Consider the following 17,806-nt stretch of genomic DNA (forward strand, 5'->3'; position numbering starts at 1 on the left):
AAGAGAAGAGATCGCTTAACAACAATAATGATAATGACTGGTTTTTGTCTTCTGACATTTTTTATTACAGCTCGGTTGGAGATTTAGCGTTTAAACAGTATATGCGCACTAGGACTGGAGATGATTGGAAAAATTTTTGTAAAGCCAGGAATAAAGCTAAATTGTTGCTCATGCGTCTCTATTCGAAGGTAAACAGAGTTGCAAAGAACTCTGGAATGTACTTAAGTCTAAAGGGTTTTCATCCGATAAATCCTACGACTATAACGGAAGTGCTGAAGACTTAAATTTGCAGTTTGCTGGAAACCAGCTTGATAATCATTACACGTTCAGAGATTTCCGTGATATTGGTGATAATAATAGCGGTATTAATTTTCATTGTGTTGACGTTTCGGAGTAGGAGAGAGCATTTTCTGCTATAAAGTCCAATACAGCTGGATTGGATGGGTTTTCACTTAAAATTTTGAAGATAGTTTTTCCTCTCATCTCATTTTCTGTACTTGGTTAACACCATATTGACTATGTCTGTTTTTCCTGACACCTGGAAATTAGCTAAGATTATTCCAGTTAAAAAGAAGAATATTGCGAGTGAGTTTCAAAAGTTTCGTCCGATTTTCATATTACCAATATGTTCTAAAATTGTTGAGCATATTTTGAAATCGCAGATTACACTTCATTTGCATAGCAATCATTTACTTGATGACGTGCAGTGCGGCTTCATAAAGAATAAAAGTGCTGCATCTCTTTTGCTGGGTCTTACAGACACTATTCGTGCCAACTTTAGTAATACAAGGTTTTGTATCCTTCTGTCGCTTAACTTGGAGAAGGCTTTTGATCGAGTGGATCATATTAAATTGGTGCATAAGGTTCACTTGCTTTATGGGTTTTCGAAAAGTTAGTGTTCTTTAATAGCTTCCTATCTAACTGAAAGAAAGCAATTGGTTTGTGCTGACAATCAATGAACGTAAACAATTCCATACCAATCACAAAAAGCAACAAACTTTTCAGCTTCTCTGAATCGTTTCATTCTCACAACCAAAACAAAACCACAAACTTTTCAATGCAAAAAGATGAAAACCGTACGATTGCTCAAATGTACCCAGCAAAATGTTAGATGCCAAAGATGCCATTCAATCATGGGTGCAAGTGATCTGGCATGTCATCTTTTTAGCATCATCATCGATGAATTTTATATGAGCGTGGACCCCAAAAGATGCTATTCATTTCTGGATCCAAAGCATGTCATTTACACGAATGCTTTGACATGTCATTTTCACCAATGCTTTGGCATGTCATTTCCACCAATGCTTTGGCATGTAATTTTCTCGAACCCTTTGCAATGACATTATCATTACGACGAGAATTTTAACAACGTTGGTTGTGGTTTCGATTCTCCGAAAACATAAACCCTATTTTAAATAATTAATCTTATATATTTAGAAAATTTGTATAAATAAAAACACAAAATTCATCTCTATTGGATCGATGGAATGGGTTCAAATACTGATGAAAAGATCGGATCTTTCACGACTTCCTTTGCATGGGTTCAAATGCTGATGAAAAGATCGGATCTTTCACGACTTCCTTTGCATTGGTTCAAATGCAAATGAAAAGATCGGATCTTTCACGACTTCGTTTGAACCAATGCAAAAGATGCCATGAAATCACGTCATCGCATGGAACCCCTTCCTTCAAATTTTGCTGGGTACTTCGGCTGTGCTTTGCCGAGTTGTTTCATTCACCACCGGAACAAAAGAATTTTTGGCAAACGTTTGCCGTGCGTTATGGTCAATAATAGCAACCCTATAAACTAACATCAACATACCACAGCGAATATTTTATCAACCACCAAACGTTTTTTATTTATTCACATGTGGTTAGTACTATTTAGTTTTCTATCTGCTCTTGTGGAGTTGATACTTTTCGCTTGTCGTTTTGTAACGAATGTAAACAAAACGAAACTAAACAGCGAACTCCGCCAGCTTGGGTTATGTTTCGTTTTGTATTGTTCCTATGGAAAATACGAAACGAAACGATTGGAAATGTTATTGAAAGTATTTTACGTACGCTGCTGACAATAAATTCAGCTCTATTGTGCCTGTAAAAAGTGGTGTGCCTAAGGAGTCGGTTCAGGGGCCACTTCTTTTCCTTTTATTTCTCAATTATCTCTTTTCAGAGTTTCATTTTCTTTGTGAGCCATTTGCTTTTGATGACGATGTTCAGCTACTTTTCAAAGGTGATAGTCGACTTATATCAGTGGTGCAGTCTAAGATTGACTGTGCTATGGATATTTTGTTTAGTTGGATGAGTAGGAATTCTCTTTGTGTTAGCCCGTCGAAAACAAAGGCTTTTACATTTGCTACTTTTAATAACATTCCGGTGTCTGTCATGTATAATGGATATGAATATTGAGTTTGTGTCCGAGTTGGTATGTTTGGGAGTGCTCCTCGATAATAAGTTGAGTTTTGATGGTCACATCAATATGACTACATTTCAGATGAATTGTTCCCTACGTGGTCTTTATTCCACGGATCTGTATTTGCCGTTACATGTTCGGAAGCGTTTGGTCCATTCATTAGTATTGCCAACGTTTCTATACTGTACAGAAGTAAAGGGTGTTTTTTAAGCTAGATAGAACTTTAAATTGTAAAAAGTAACACAAAAAATTAAATTTTGATAAAACTTTTTTTATTTGTTTCAGTATACTCTGACAAATCATCGTGAATAGACTCACGCTTGAACAACGCTACGAAATTATCCAAATTTACTTTGAAAATCAGTCGTCGATTCGCACAACCTATAGACGACTTCGTCATTTGTATGGCATTCAGCGATGAGGCGCATTTTTGGCTTAACGGGTTTGTTAATAAGCAAAATTGCCGCATATGGAGTGAGACCAATCCCCAAGAGACCCTACAGACTCCATTACATCCAGAAAAATGCACCGTATGGTGCGGTTTTCACGCTGGTGGCATCATCGGACCTTATTTCTTCAAAAATGAGGCCGGAGCTCGCGTTACGGTCAATGGAGATCGTTACCGCACCATGATCAATAATTTTTTGTCTGAAAATATGGATGACATTGATCCGGAGGGGATGTGGTTTCAACAGGATGGCGCTACGTGCCATACGGCGAACGCAACCATCGACTTATTGAAATCAAAATTTGGCGATAAGTTGATTTCGAGAAGTGGACCTGTCAATTGGCCTCCAAGGTCGTGCGATTTGACACCTCTCGATTATTTCCTGTGGGGCTACGTGAAGTCACTGGTTTATGCTGATAAACCAGTAACAATTGATGCCTTGAAGGCCAGCGTTGTTCGTGTTATTCGTGACATACGGCCAGCAGTGCTCGAAAAAGTGGCCAAAAATTGGACGTCCAGAATGCACTTCGTCAAGACCAGCCGCGGTGCCCATATGCCCGAAGTCATTTTCAAATCTTAATGTCACGTATTGATCTTTCGAATAAAAAAAAATTTTTTGATTACAATTTAATTTTTTGTGTTATTTTTTACAATATCAAGTTCTATCGGGCTTAAAAAAACACCCTTTATATTCCGGCTCCAGTTCGAGTAATATGAATCTCATTCGGTTGACAGTAAACCGAATTATTCGTTTTGTTTTTAGGTTGAAGACCCGTGTTCATATCACGCCATATGTGGTTGTATTTTTCGGGTGTTCTTTCACATCCTTTGTAGACTCTCGACTGTTACTTAGTTTTTTCAAAATCATTAAGCACCAACGCCCATATTTTCTTCTTAGAGAATTTGTCTTTTGCACTTCTATCAGACGAAGTCAACTGCAAATACTCATGGTTCACCATCTCTTAAGCGACTCATTTCTAGTTCGTGTTGCGCGTTTGTAAACGTTTTACCTTATGAATTAAAAAATTTCAGTATTACGCCGACCAAATTTTATAAAAAATTTTTTCGTCACCTTGTTATTTTTTTTCCAATATTTCCTAAGTGCACTTTTTATATGAATATAATTTAATAATGCATTATAAAGAAAAATATTATGTCAATTATTTCTTTATACTCAATAATGTTTATTTAGTTATAATATGTGCATGTTTGACATGTCACTTTGTTAGAGTAGTTACATCAAATTGTATGTATCTAACATTTATGAATAAATGAAATGAAAAAATATGAAAATAATATATATTTCACATGAAACCCATTTTCCTATGGTTCCGTTAGCCATCCAATCTCAGATTACAAGGAGACACTTATTTCTTGTTATTTGGGTTAATAATACTCTCAGTCAATTTATTTTCAATTAAATAATGTTATTTTCCTGATATTATTGACTAATTGGATGTTCCCAGAACTGTAGGTAATAAAGTCTTACTAAAGACAAGCAATACATATTGACAAGAAACATAAAGTTAATTACTTATGAGCTTCCGCTTCCGAAGAAATTGAAGTATTAAAGGACCATGTGAATTTTGTAGCAATATTTCTTTCAACAACGGAGACTACATTACAGCGAATTTTGTAAGATTCTTTTTACTGTGGAAACTATGATTGTGGAAACTATGACAAATAAGAGAGCTAAGAACGAAACATAAATGAATTATCACGAAACAATTATCGAAACTTCTAGAAACTCGGAAGGAAAAATAGCAGCTAGAATTGGAATTCAGTAACTCATTTTTCAAGTTGCCGACAAAATCGGTAAAATTAAAACGCAAAATTATGAATGAAAATATTAATAAAAGTTGACAACACTTTTGATATCGGTAAGATATACTACATTTTGGTTGCTATTTTACCGAAAAAAATCGTTAATTGAAGACAATTTTGTATAAAAAGTATTTTTCAGCACTCAACATATACTATAAATTGTAATAGTCCTTGTGATTATCCTAATAAAACATTCAACATAAAAGTGTAACTGGCTTACATTAAAAACATGTCACTGCCACACTTTACATTTATTTACAAACAGATTTTGTTGTATACGGATAAATATATCCGATTTTGTAAATGTCAGCTGTTATTTAATTAAGCCTTTTTGTGTTTGTGTGTGTGTGTGGGCAAAGAGGATAGATGATGAGCCTGAATGTTTGGACATTTATTGCGGCACAGTTGTTGTTAGCATAAATTCCCAACACATTTGAATTAAAAAAATAATATATATTAAATTTTATTGACAACAACAAAGAATAAATGGGATTTTACAAGAGGATTATTATGGTATTATCATAGGCAAACATAACTAAATCCTCCAGGATGGAGGAAGCCAGATAATAAAATATATTGTTGACAATTATGCAGAGTCACCAAAAGCATTCATTCAACACTATTTGCAGCTAAATTAATGTTGGTTGGAATATTTATTTAGCCAGGAAGAGGGTTCTTCATACAAACTTTTTGTGCTAAAATATTTTTGTGTGTAAAACTGAGTGAATGTAAGGGAAAAAAGTGCTGATAAAATAAATAAAGACAAGATAGAAAGAAATATATATAAAAGTTTTCTTTTTTTGTAGCAAAACTGTTTGTGTGGCTGATAAAATAGGTTAAAAGTGCAAATAGACACACAGTGCGAGTAGTGTGAGTTGGCACACAATAAATAACTGGGCTATGATTTGTAAACAGATTTCTATACATTTTTATGTTTGGTTTTTTTCATCTTCTACAGCTGCTGCTGCTGCATTTCCCATTTGAAGAGGGTTTACAATAAATTTCTGGTTTGTGTTTTTATTTACTTAGGGATACATTGTGTCATACCCTCGTAACATTGCTTGAAATACAAAAAAAAAAAAAAGCTCGAATAATGTGACACCAAATGAAAAAGCCAATTAAGGTTTGAGTACTGATCGATGTTTGGAATTGTTAATTTTTATGCATTTATCTCAATATGTGTTGTGCTAAATTATATTTACTTATTCACTACTATTTAGGAAGTGACAAGCTGATAAGGAATATATGGTAAAAACCAAAAATGTTTTTCAATCGATGAATCCGAGTTTCACACTTTCAGAATTCGCGAACTGTTAACATATTATATATAGTAAAACTGAAATCTTTTAAAATGAAGTGTTTTAGGAGGGATCCCATAATGTCGTCCATTAAAATTAATTTACGTGTAAGCTGTGTTGGCATCAATGTAGAAAACTGGATTGAAGCCAACACGGTTCTTTATGTTCCGTTCCGATTTCTGGCTTAACCTTACATTTCAGAGATCTATATCCAAAGGAAGAATGTATGATTTTTATACCCTACACAACACTGTGGTAAGGGGTATTATGTCTTTGTGCATTTGTATGTAACATACAAAAGGAAACGAAATAGACCCATAGTTTCTTTTGGGGATATACATATAATCACTATCTGAGTCGATTTATGCATGTCCGTCCGTCTGTCCATGTATTTTTGTTCGCAATGTACAGCTCACATTTTTTGTCCGATTCACCTGAAAATTGGAAAAATTGGCTAGTACTTTTGGTGAACATCGGTTCAGATTTGGATATAGCTCCCATATCTATTTTCGGCCGATTTGAAGTATTTGCTGCACCAAACACGCTATATACGTCCGATTTTGATGAAATGTGAGACTGAATTCGATCTAAAAATAAATGTGCCAAATTACATCGAAATCGGTTTAGATTGGGATATAGCTCCCATATACACGTTCGGCCGATTTTACGTATTTGCTGCACCAAACACGCTATATACGTCCGATTTTGATGAAGTTTGGAATATGTGACTGAATTCGGACTAGTATTTCTAGTGCCAAATTATATCGAAATCGGCTCAGATTTGGATATAGTTCCCATATATATTTCCCCCGATCTGTCAAATGTTGATGAAATTTGGAATGTGTGACGGAATTTGGTCTAGTAATAAGTGTACCATATTATATAGAAATCAGTTCAAATTGATATATGTATATCTCCTATATTTTACATATTCACAGTGGTGTAGGGTATCATATAGTCGGCCCCGCCCGACTATGATCCTTTCCTCACTGTTTCGATATATCCACTGCATTCACCTAAAATCAATGTTTAAGCCAGAATTTCGGGGTTTTTTAATTTGTTTAATAATCCGGACGCGCAACAAGATAATATTCGAAACGGACTCTGGGCAGGATAATTTGGATTTACTTCAAGATTTTTTATTATACCCTTAGCATTTATCCTAACGAGGGTAATGTGGGCCCTATCGGTCCAATCCATGAGGTACCACCGACACAAATGGTGAACATTATGTTATATTATATGTTATATTATATATATTATGTTTTTCGTAGGCAAGTATGGTACAAAAGCCCTATTTATTGATATCACCCGCAAATTTTTATACCCTCAGCCTTTAGGCTAGAAAGGGTATATACACTTTCATAGGGGCAAAATGTACCTCTTCGAAATAATGGTTTTAGAACCCAAGTATGTTTGGGCGAAATCCGTTTCAGACAATTTGGAGTTGATTTAGCCATCTCCGTCCGTCTGTCTGAGTGGAACGCACGATAACTCTCGAACGGTCCAAAATTTAGCTTTAGCAATATTTTGTCTAAACTAAGTTTAAGTTGGAAGATTGGTTATATCTGTTCACTCTTTTCAGTACCTCTACCACAAAACTTCGAAATGTTCGGAAAATTTATGCGCACGATAATTCTTGAAGGGAGTAACAGATTTGGTCCATACTTTGCACATCGTGAAATTTCTTCCAGTCTTACATAAAGTTCTAATATGGGCTCAATCGGTCCATTCCTTCGGGTACCTTCCACACGAAATTTCGGAAAAGTTCAGTTTAGGAGCTGCTCTCGAATCGCTTTGATTTTTTCTTTAGCAACTTGTATTTATTGCCCCCTTTACGATGCACTATGGGCCTAATGAGAGGTTTTTGAGGCAACAAGTCATTGGAAGCTGCTGGACCTTTCAAATTTCATACTGATGTTTATAGTGAGCATCAAAATATATCTGCAAAATTTGGAAGGAATCGGTTCAGATATAGATATAGCTTTCGTATATATGTTCCAACCGATTTTATATTTAAGCCTAAGGTCACAATTTGCATCCGATGACTATAAAATTTGATATGGTACATACTGATCATTTAAGAATCACGTTCAGGTATATATATCTACATATATATAGAAAATTATTCAAGTCTGCCATGATGTTCGAAATATAAATTCTCCGAAATGGCTGGACCGAATTTGATAAAATTTTGGCTATAGGTTCTTTTGGTCTTAGAATAGATCGTAAGGTGGTTCTTATACCAAAAAATGGAGGGGCGGGGGACCTCCCCTACAACGGGTTTTAACCAAACGCGAAATCTCAAAGATCATTTGACGTATTGGGATACAATACAATAGTAATTGTGACCTCCATCATTAATTGATGACTTGGAAGTAAAATACCGCGATCGCGTTCAATTTTTGAATACTTTATAATTACAGGTCAAGATTTTTAAATTTAGTAGGTTTTTGTAGTCCCAATTACTAAACTAAGAGATTTGAACATAAAAGATTTCAATGCTTGGCATAACTCGATTGAGATAACTATCAAATTTCGCGTCTTGTGTCATATTGACAAGTCCAACTCCCAGCCCAGCCCAATACTTAAAATATCCAAAAATATCCATCAAGTTTTCGGATCCATACGGGCATGAAACTTTTTTACATACCTTTACACGTGTTATCCATTAAAAAACTGTTTATTAAACAAATCTGCTCTTCGTTTGATAGATTTTTATAAAATTTTAGAATGTAAGATGCAATATTTTGACAGTCCGGTATGTGGTCATGAAGCGTTGCCAGGTTGAAATGATTTTGTTTCTAAATGGCTCAAAGTGTTAAGAAACTAATTCCGTTACTATTTTATCCAAATGTATGACTTCAAAATAACGTTTTGCCTCAGAATCAGGGGCAATTTCATTCTTCCTGCGAAAATAACCTGAAAGGTGCCAAAAGCCCCTGTGACACTGTGTGTAGGGGTTGGAGCGCAATATAACTCTCGAAGGGATTTGCCGATTCGGTCCAAAATTTGGCCTTCGTAATATTTTATTCAAACTTAGTTTTACCCCAGTTTTTGTAAAAAAATTTATTCTTCTCACACGAATTGTCAAATTTTGTAGATCGATTTACTCGCTTTAGCGCAAATGTAGAGCGCTGATTTTTAAATGAGGAATCCTTAATGATATATGGAACGGGTATACGAAAAATTAGATGTGTATGTCATCTGGGGGCTGAGCTATGAATGCCTAAATTATTACGAATATAGACGAACGAACAAAAATAAGTTACAAAAACTGGGGGTAAGTTCGGAGATAAGCCATATCGGTCCATTCCTTCAGGTACCTCCCCCACAAAAATTCAAAAATGTTCGGAAAAAATGTGGCCACTATAACTCTTGAATTAATTATTTACCAGATATATGTCAGATTTGAACATGGATTACACTGCTCAACAAAATTGAAAAAGTTGAATGTTTCAACCGAAGTTGTTATTGTTTCTAAATGAAATCGGCGAGCTTTTTTCAAATCTGGTCACGGTTTTTCTCCATCAGCTCTTGTTCCTGAGATATAGCTCCAAATCTGTTTTTACGAGTCTAACCCAAAATTTGGTTATTTTCGGATACAAAAAAATATTTTTTTGCGGGTTTTTCGACACTAATATATTAAGAAGATGTTGTACGCTCGATACAAAACGTTTTTTGAAATAATTATGGCGAATATTTATCAAAAAATATAGAAAACATACGATGAATCTTGTAAAAATTGCATATTTTGAGTACTTTAAGCTGTAATTACGTCATCGGGGGAAGTCATAGGGGCTTCATATGGCATTCCGGATATGCTCAGGGTGTCTACTATATAGTCCTGTATTCAAATATATAATATAAAGTTCATAGCGCCCACGATTCGCCCATAACCTAAAAATCGTCATGAAGACTGCTAAAGGGAAATCATTTACCTGTGATATCATTACCAAATATGCCATTTACTTTTCAATGACAGTCTTCATGACGATTTTTAGGTTATGGGCGAATCGTGGGCGCTATGAACTTTATATTAAATATTTGAATACAGGACTATATAGCAGACAACCTGAGCATATCGGGAATGCCATATGGAGCTTCTATGACTTCCCCCGATGACGTAATTACAGCTTAAATTACTCAAAATTTACAATTTTTACAAGATTCATCGTATGTTGTCTATATTTTTTGATACATATTCGCCATAATTATTTCAAAAAACGTTTTGTATCGAGCGTACAACATCTTCTTAATATATTAGTGTCGAAAAACCCGCAAAAAAATATTTGTTTGTATCCGAAAATAACCAAATTCTGGGTTAGACTCGTAAAAACAGATTTTGAACTATATCTCAAGAACAAGAGCTGATGGAGAAAAACCGTGACCAGATTTGAAAATAGCTCGCCGATTTCATTTAGAAACAACATCAACTTCGGTTGAAACAAAAGTCGTGTTGACCAGTGTTATATTTGCCCACTCCTTTTTGTACCTCCCACACAAAATTTCGGATAAGTTCACTTTAAGACCTTCTCTCGAATCACTTTGATTTTTGATGAACCTACTTGAAATTGCTTGCTCGATTATGACGGTAAAAGTTTTTTTTTCAGAATCAAGTCCATACTTCTTTAGGTGTAAAATACCCCGATAGGTGTAAAATACCCCTATGGCATCATTTGCAGTGGCTGGAGAGCACGATAACTCTCGAACTGATCAACCGATTTGGTCCAAACTTTGACCTTCCTGATGTTTTGTCCAAACTTAGTTTCAGTTGGAAGATGGGCAATACCGGTGCGCAACTTCTGGTACTTCCCCCCAATATTTAAAAATTGTAAATAAAATGGTATGTACGATATCTTTTGAATGGGGTAACCAATTTAGTTCAATCTTTGGACCTCCTGATATTTTGTCCAAATTTAATTTCACTTCTAAAATGGCTCATATCAGTACCTTCCTTAGGGCACCTCCTCCACAAAAGTTCAACATTTTTGTCTAAGTGCAGTTTAGAGTCTGTGTTCGAAGATCTTTGGAAATGGATACCGATGCTGTTAGTTGTTGTCCTGTTTTTTTTATTATGTTTTCCATGGACAATCCATGCTTCCTGGCATACTGGTCCAAAATTTATACGATGACCCACTGAAATGACTAGATATGACTTCCTAAATAAGATCCACTTACATAATGGACTATGTCGGTCCATTCCTTCAAGTACCTCCTCCGCAACACTTTTTAACTTTAATCCTAATAATCATTTTTGTCGGCAAGTTTAAATTTCTAAAAAAGCACCAAAAAATTCTGGAAGTTTCAATTCACATATGATGGGGGTATATTTCTGTCTATCTCTGTATCTGCTTGACAAATCAAAAATAGGTATTTTCTACCTCACTTCTTCGGTCAAACTGAAGAGGATTTTAAATTTGTCAACAGATTTCGTCTGTAGCCTTTCTTTTCTTTGTCGGATTATTTTGCCCATTTATGCTGTTTTGGGTTTGTTATCGTCTATGTCCCCTATCTTTATCCTAACGCTTTCCAATTATAAGTTAAGTCGAAAGCCCCCCGTTATTTAGACATATGTATATTTTTTAGTTTTTCAAGGCTGATGCACCGTTGAACCTCACCATTTGAGGAAATTTGTAAATATATCATTTTTCTTGATCGGAGCGCATCCAACGTTGTCTCGAAAATTAATTTGCAAACCGATGCACTCATAAGTTTAGCACATATAGAGATTATAAAACATTAGACCCTCGAAATTCGTCTGAAAATACGTAGCATTTTGGACCACGGGACATTCCTGATCGTTTTTTGAAAATTGCATGAAATTAGGTTCAGTAGTTTTGTAAAAATAATGTATTGAAAAGAGTGGGCGTGGTCATCAGTTTTCAAGATATAACATATTTAAAATAGTGGGCGTGGTCTTTGGTTACTAAAAAAGCTGGTAAGTTCGGAGACACAACCACAATTGTCTTGCAAATTAATTTCAAAACCGATACATTCGTAATTATTGTAAATACAGCATTTTTAAAGAAATAGGGTAAAGGGTAAGTACCCCGCCTCTTCCGAAATTCAACAAAATATGTAGCATATTTACATAACCATTGCCACCGTGGTGCAATGGTTTGCACACCCGCCTTGCACACATAAGGTCGTGGGTTCCATTCCCCGGCCAGTCAACATCAAACACTTTACAACGGTGGCAAAATACCCCTCAGTAATGTTGGCGACATTTTCTGAGTATTTCAGCCTTGTAAAACTTCTCTACAAAAGTGGTGTCTTAGACACGCCGTTCGGACTCGGCAATAAACTGTAGGTCCCATATCATTGATCTAATATGAATCGGGGTGCACTCATTGATATGGGAGAAGTCTCCCCTGTCCCGCCTGTGATGTTTGTGGAACAATTATTATTATTATATTTTCACCGGGGGCCATCGCTGTACATTCCCTGACAATTTCAGGAAAACCAGTTCAGTCGTTTTTGTAGAAAAGATAAAATTGAAAATTAAAAAAGTGGGCGTAAAAGTGGATGGATGGAGTTGCATACAAAATTATGTGGGGTTATGGCGAACATTTCAATAAAGGAATTATCCAAATCGATCCAGCCCTTCTCAACTAATTCATTACCAACGAACGACATTTGATTTTTATTTATAAAGATATAGGATTTTAAAAGAAATAGGGTACAGAGGAAGATACCCACCCCATCCAAAATTCAAACCAAATGTTCTATTCATAAAAACCTAAGTCGGGTTATGGCGAACATTTCACAAAACGAATTATTCAAATCGGTGCAGCCGTTCTCAACAGATGACATTACCAACGATCGACATTTGATTTTTATTTATAAATAAAATATACAATAGACGGGTTTTAACTCATAGGGAAAAAAATTGATGTCGGATTTTTTGAGGGTACTCCCCTATAGTGATTAGTTTTGTTAGATTTTAATATTGCCAAAGTTTGAGCTGAGTTTGAGGTCTGAAGAAGACCCAAGCGAAGCAGATCAACCCCAACAATTTAGTCGACTACGCAGCTGTCAACAGCCCTAACGTTTTCAATCCAATGTCTGAGTTCCATATACCCACAAAGGAAATAACTTCCCTGACCAGCAGTACGAAATTTTGCTTGTGACAAGGTAGTAGTCTTTCGTCTAATATTTTCAATGTCCTGATAGGGAAGTTTGTACAGGATTCGAAAATTAAAAAAACATGCTCAATATACATTCCCGGCACCGACGTACTCCAAATTCAAACCTAATCTATGGAAAATTATTAAAATGTGCAAAATTTGGACGAAATCGGTTACTCCCTTCGAGAATTATAGTGCGCACCATTTTAGCGGAATACTTTGAACTTTTGTGGGGGAGGTATCCGACTTAATATTAAGAGATCCAAAGTTCATAAAAAAGCGCTTGGTGCAGTCTAGAGTTATCGTGCCATCCTGTTTAATATACTGGTTTCAAGAGACTATCAGACAGATGTATCATTATTACTAATTCGTCTAGACATTGCCACAATTTGCCCAGCCTGAGTAAAATTTTTTTGGTCTATCTCCTTCTTATTTCACTTATAGCCAATTATGTTTAAACAAATCAAATATTTCACAGCACCTTTCAATCAATTATAATTTTGTACAAACATGTAACAATCACACTTAAATTCCACTAATAAAAACCCTTAACATAATTATAGTTGTACTCAAATCCAGCACTTTATGTAACAACTATAGAACATAAATGTTTTTATGTTATTTTGTTTGTTTTAAATACTTCATCTCTCTTGCCAACATTTGTTATGCTTTAAGCAGCACTGACTGTCTGAGTGACCCTTATCACCTGAAACTGCTGGACCAAACACACATATATACATACATGTCTATTTATTATGGTCACACAAAGTTGACAGTAATTGAAGTGGGTTCCAACAAGCCATCAACACAAAGAAATAATCCACATAAGAGAAACATAAAACAAAACAACAACAACAAAAAACTAATATAAAAACAACTACAACAATCAAATATAAACATAAATCTAATTAAATATATGTCACAATATAAATGTGTAATAAAAAAAGAATAAATTGAATGTTGTTGTTGTTGGTTTCAGTATAGTTATGAAAGTGAATAAAACAAAAAACAGTAGGAAGGATATGAATAAACATTAATAACAATAAAAATCTTAGGTCGGCAATGGCAGACTAAAAGTTACCTTGAACTAAAATATTTTTAGGCTTATTTATTTGGTCACAAGTTTGGACAGGTTGTCATATGTTTGGAATCAGCGTTTGCTGTATTCACATATGGTAACATATTCATATATGGTAACATAAGGCCCTTCGCCATGTTTTTGTTCAAAATATTCTCATATCGACACCGTTATCTTTTTTCAAATATTACATTTGGTACAAATATTAGCATATCTTGACTATAAGCTTTGATATATACATAAATTTTGGTTACAGTTATAATATAACCGCGATTATTCGCAATTATATTTATGACATTAAATGCCAAATTGTGGGAGACAGATTTTCGTTAAACTCACAATTTTCTCCCTAACGGATTTTTTCTAGCACTTGTAGTCTTCGAGAAAATAGGCGCTGGCGTAGGCACCCCAGTGACGAAGCCGCCTCATGTTACCATATACAAAATCGAGTGGCACATTTACTTTAATATCAACTCATTGGGATTTAGCACGTTCCGAGAACGAACATTTGTGTATACCTACTTGGATATGTGGATAGCAATTTCGAAATACCCTATATTAAATGAAGAATGTATATATGGGGGCTGTATAAAGACTGGAACCTATATCGACAAATATCTGGTGGAAAATTATTACCCTCGACGAAGACAAAATAATAATAATATAATTTGGCACGTTTATTTTTTGACCGAATTAAGTCACATATTCCAAATTTCATCGAACTGCATCGGGTGATCCATTTGAGAATTATCGTGCGCTCCAGCCAGACAGACACACAGACGAACATCGATAAATCGGCAGCAAATTGTCTGAAACGGATTTCGTTCTTAGGGCCTAGAACCATTACTTCCATGAGGCAGAATTTTGGTTGTTTTTAGCCTAAAAGCTGAAGGTATACAAATGTGTTGTCAATTTTTCTTTATGATGTAAAAGTTCCTGAACCGAATAAATTGAAGTTTTGCTAAGAACTTATTTTCCTCATTTTTAACACATTTAAATACTTGTCGGATTCCCTATAAAGTATATATATTATTGATCAGCGTAAAATTCGAAGTCGATATAACGATGATTTCTATTGAAATCAAGATAGAGCTCGCAACATCCCTGGAATGACTGAAATTTGGTATTTAGTTTTCGTTGGGCCACAAAACTTTCTTTTTTTTACAACTTTCGGACTGTTTTCTCAAGAAGTATGGACTTGCCTCTGAAAAAACGTTTACCGTCGTAATGGGGGCAGCGAATGCAATTTGCTTCAACAAAAGTCAAAGTGATTCGAGAGCAGATCTTAAAGTGGATGTGTAAAGTATAGACCAAATCGGTCACTCCCTTCAAGAGTTATCGTGCGCACAATTTTTCCGAACATTTTCTAACTTTTGTGGGGGAGTGACCTGTAGGAGTGGACCGAACTCAAACTAAGTTTGTACACAATATTACGAAGGCCAAATTTTGGACCGAATCGGTTCATCCGTTCGAGAGTTATCGAGCGCTCCAGTCAAACAGACAGACGGGCAAACAGACGGACGGACATGGCTAATTCAACTCCAAATTATCTGAAACAGATTTCGTCCGAACATACTTGGGGTCTTAAACGATTATTTCGATGAGTCACGTTTTGAAAGTGTATATACTCTCGTTAGCATAAATGCTGAGGGCATAAGCATGGGTTTTAGGACTTAGCAATTTCTATTTTTTCTATGACTTCTACTTTATCATTTTTCAAATTTTAAGTTGATATCTCTAAAACTTAAAGAGATACAGCTTATTTTCTAGTAGTTGGCATAAATCGTCAAAACAGTTTTTTTTTTTAATTTTCTAAGCACTAAATCACTTCAAATCATGCTTGACCTTGCAGAGAAATTTAGCACTGATATCTGGCTAGCTCTTTACAAAAGATGGTCCACGTAGTTATTTAATTTAATGGGCGATATATACAATAGCTCCATTGCACAGTGGTCCCACTTGTATGGGAAGGTGCGACAAAAATATTTCTAATCGTCGAAGCGATCTGATTTTTTTCAGTAAATTCTCAAACTAAGTGAAAACTACTTTAGCCAAAAAATCATCAATATCGGTCTCGATTTTCCCATAGCCCCCATATAGCGGTACCACCAGATTTAAAGGTTTTTAAGCCTTTGTCCAGATTTTCGGCCCGAATTGGCAGTAATTTGATATTTGGCATATTCAGTAGTCAGAAACCTTGTGCACCAAAAACTGTGGACATAGGTCCAGGTTTTGGTATACCTCCCGATTTAAGTTATTTGAAGCTTTAATCTACATTTTCGGCCCGATTGGGCTGTAATTTGGTATTTGGAGTACTCATTGATCGGGAAACTTTCTCCCCATATTTATACCCTCAGCATTTATGCTAACGAGCGTATATAGACTTTCATACGGGCAAAATGTGCCTCATCGAAATAATGGTTTTAGACCCCAAATATGTTTGGACAAAATCCGTTTCAGACAATTTGGAGTTGTTTTAGCCATGTCCGTCCATCTGTCTGTCTGTCTGTCTGGCTGGAGCGCACGATAACTCGCGAACGGATCAACCGATGGGGTCCAAAATTTGGCTTTCGTAATATTTTGTCCAAACTTACTTTAAGTTCGAAGATGGGTTATATCTATCCACTCCTTCCGTTACCTCCCCACAAAAGTTCGAAAATGTTCGAAAAATTTGTGCGCACGATAACTCTTGAAGGGAGTAACCGATGTGACATTTTTACCAGACTTATATGTGGTTCCAATATGGACTCAATCGGTCCACTTCTTCGGGTACCTACAACACAAAATTTCGGAAAAGTTCAGTGTAGGGCTTGCTCTCGAATCGCTTTGATTTTTGTTGTAGCTACTTGTATTCACCACCCGCCGTCAAGTTTCATCAGTGGCAAGTCCATACTTCTTGAGAAAGTAGCCTGAAAGTTAAAAAAAAAACACCTATGACACCGTGTGTAGTGGTTGGAGCGCAAAATAACTCTCGAACTGATCTGCAGATTCGGTACAAAATTTTGCCTTCGTAATATTTTGTCCAAGCTTAGTTTAAGTTCGAAGATAACCCATATCGGCCCACTCCTTCAGGTACCTCCCCCACAAAAGTTCAAAAATGTTCGGAAAAATTGTGCGCACCATAACTCTTGAAGGGAGTGACCGATTTGGTTCCTACTTTACACATCCTAATATATGTACCAGATGTATATCAGGTTTGAATATGGACTATATTTGTCCACTCTTTCGGGTACCTCCCACTCAAAATTTCCGTTAAGTTCATTTAAAAACCTGTTCTCGAATCGCATCATATATCAAAAATATATAAATGTAAAAAAACACACTCTTAAGTAGATCCGAAAACAAAAATATCTAAATCTAGAATGACAAATATAAACAACAACAAAAACCAACAATTAACAAGTAAAAAAGCTTTAAGTTCAGCCGGGACGAACTTTTTATACCCTCCACCATAAAATATTCTGAACTAAAACGTAATCATTATTTTCTACCCTGTTCACAATTTGAGGCGTAGATATTCTGTGACCACTGATACCTAACTAAGGTAAAACATGCATAAAGAAATGTCTTCCATCGGTTGGCAACCTTATATGGGAATAAATCAAAGTGTGGACC

The 17,806-nt window shown here is 35.5% G+C and overlaps 1 long non-coding RNA gene across 1 annotated transcript in view; it reads right to left on the minus strand.

Annotated features, from left to right (window-relative positions):
* LOC141393173 (uncharacterized) overlaps positions 1-17,806 on the minus strand; it is a 197,690-nt gene that overhangs the window by 162,961 nt on the left and 16,923 nt on the right. The window lies entirely within an intron of this gene.

This window comes from Musca autumnalis, unplaced genomic scaffold (genome assembly GCF_047663935.1).
Source record: "Musca autumnalis isolate F117 unplaced genomic scaffold, ASM4766393v1 scaffold_2, whole genome shotgun sequence".
In the NCBI taxonomy this organism is placed as follows: Eukaryota; Metazoa; Arthropoda; class Insecta; order Diptera; family Muscidae; genus Musca; species Musca autumnalis.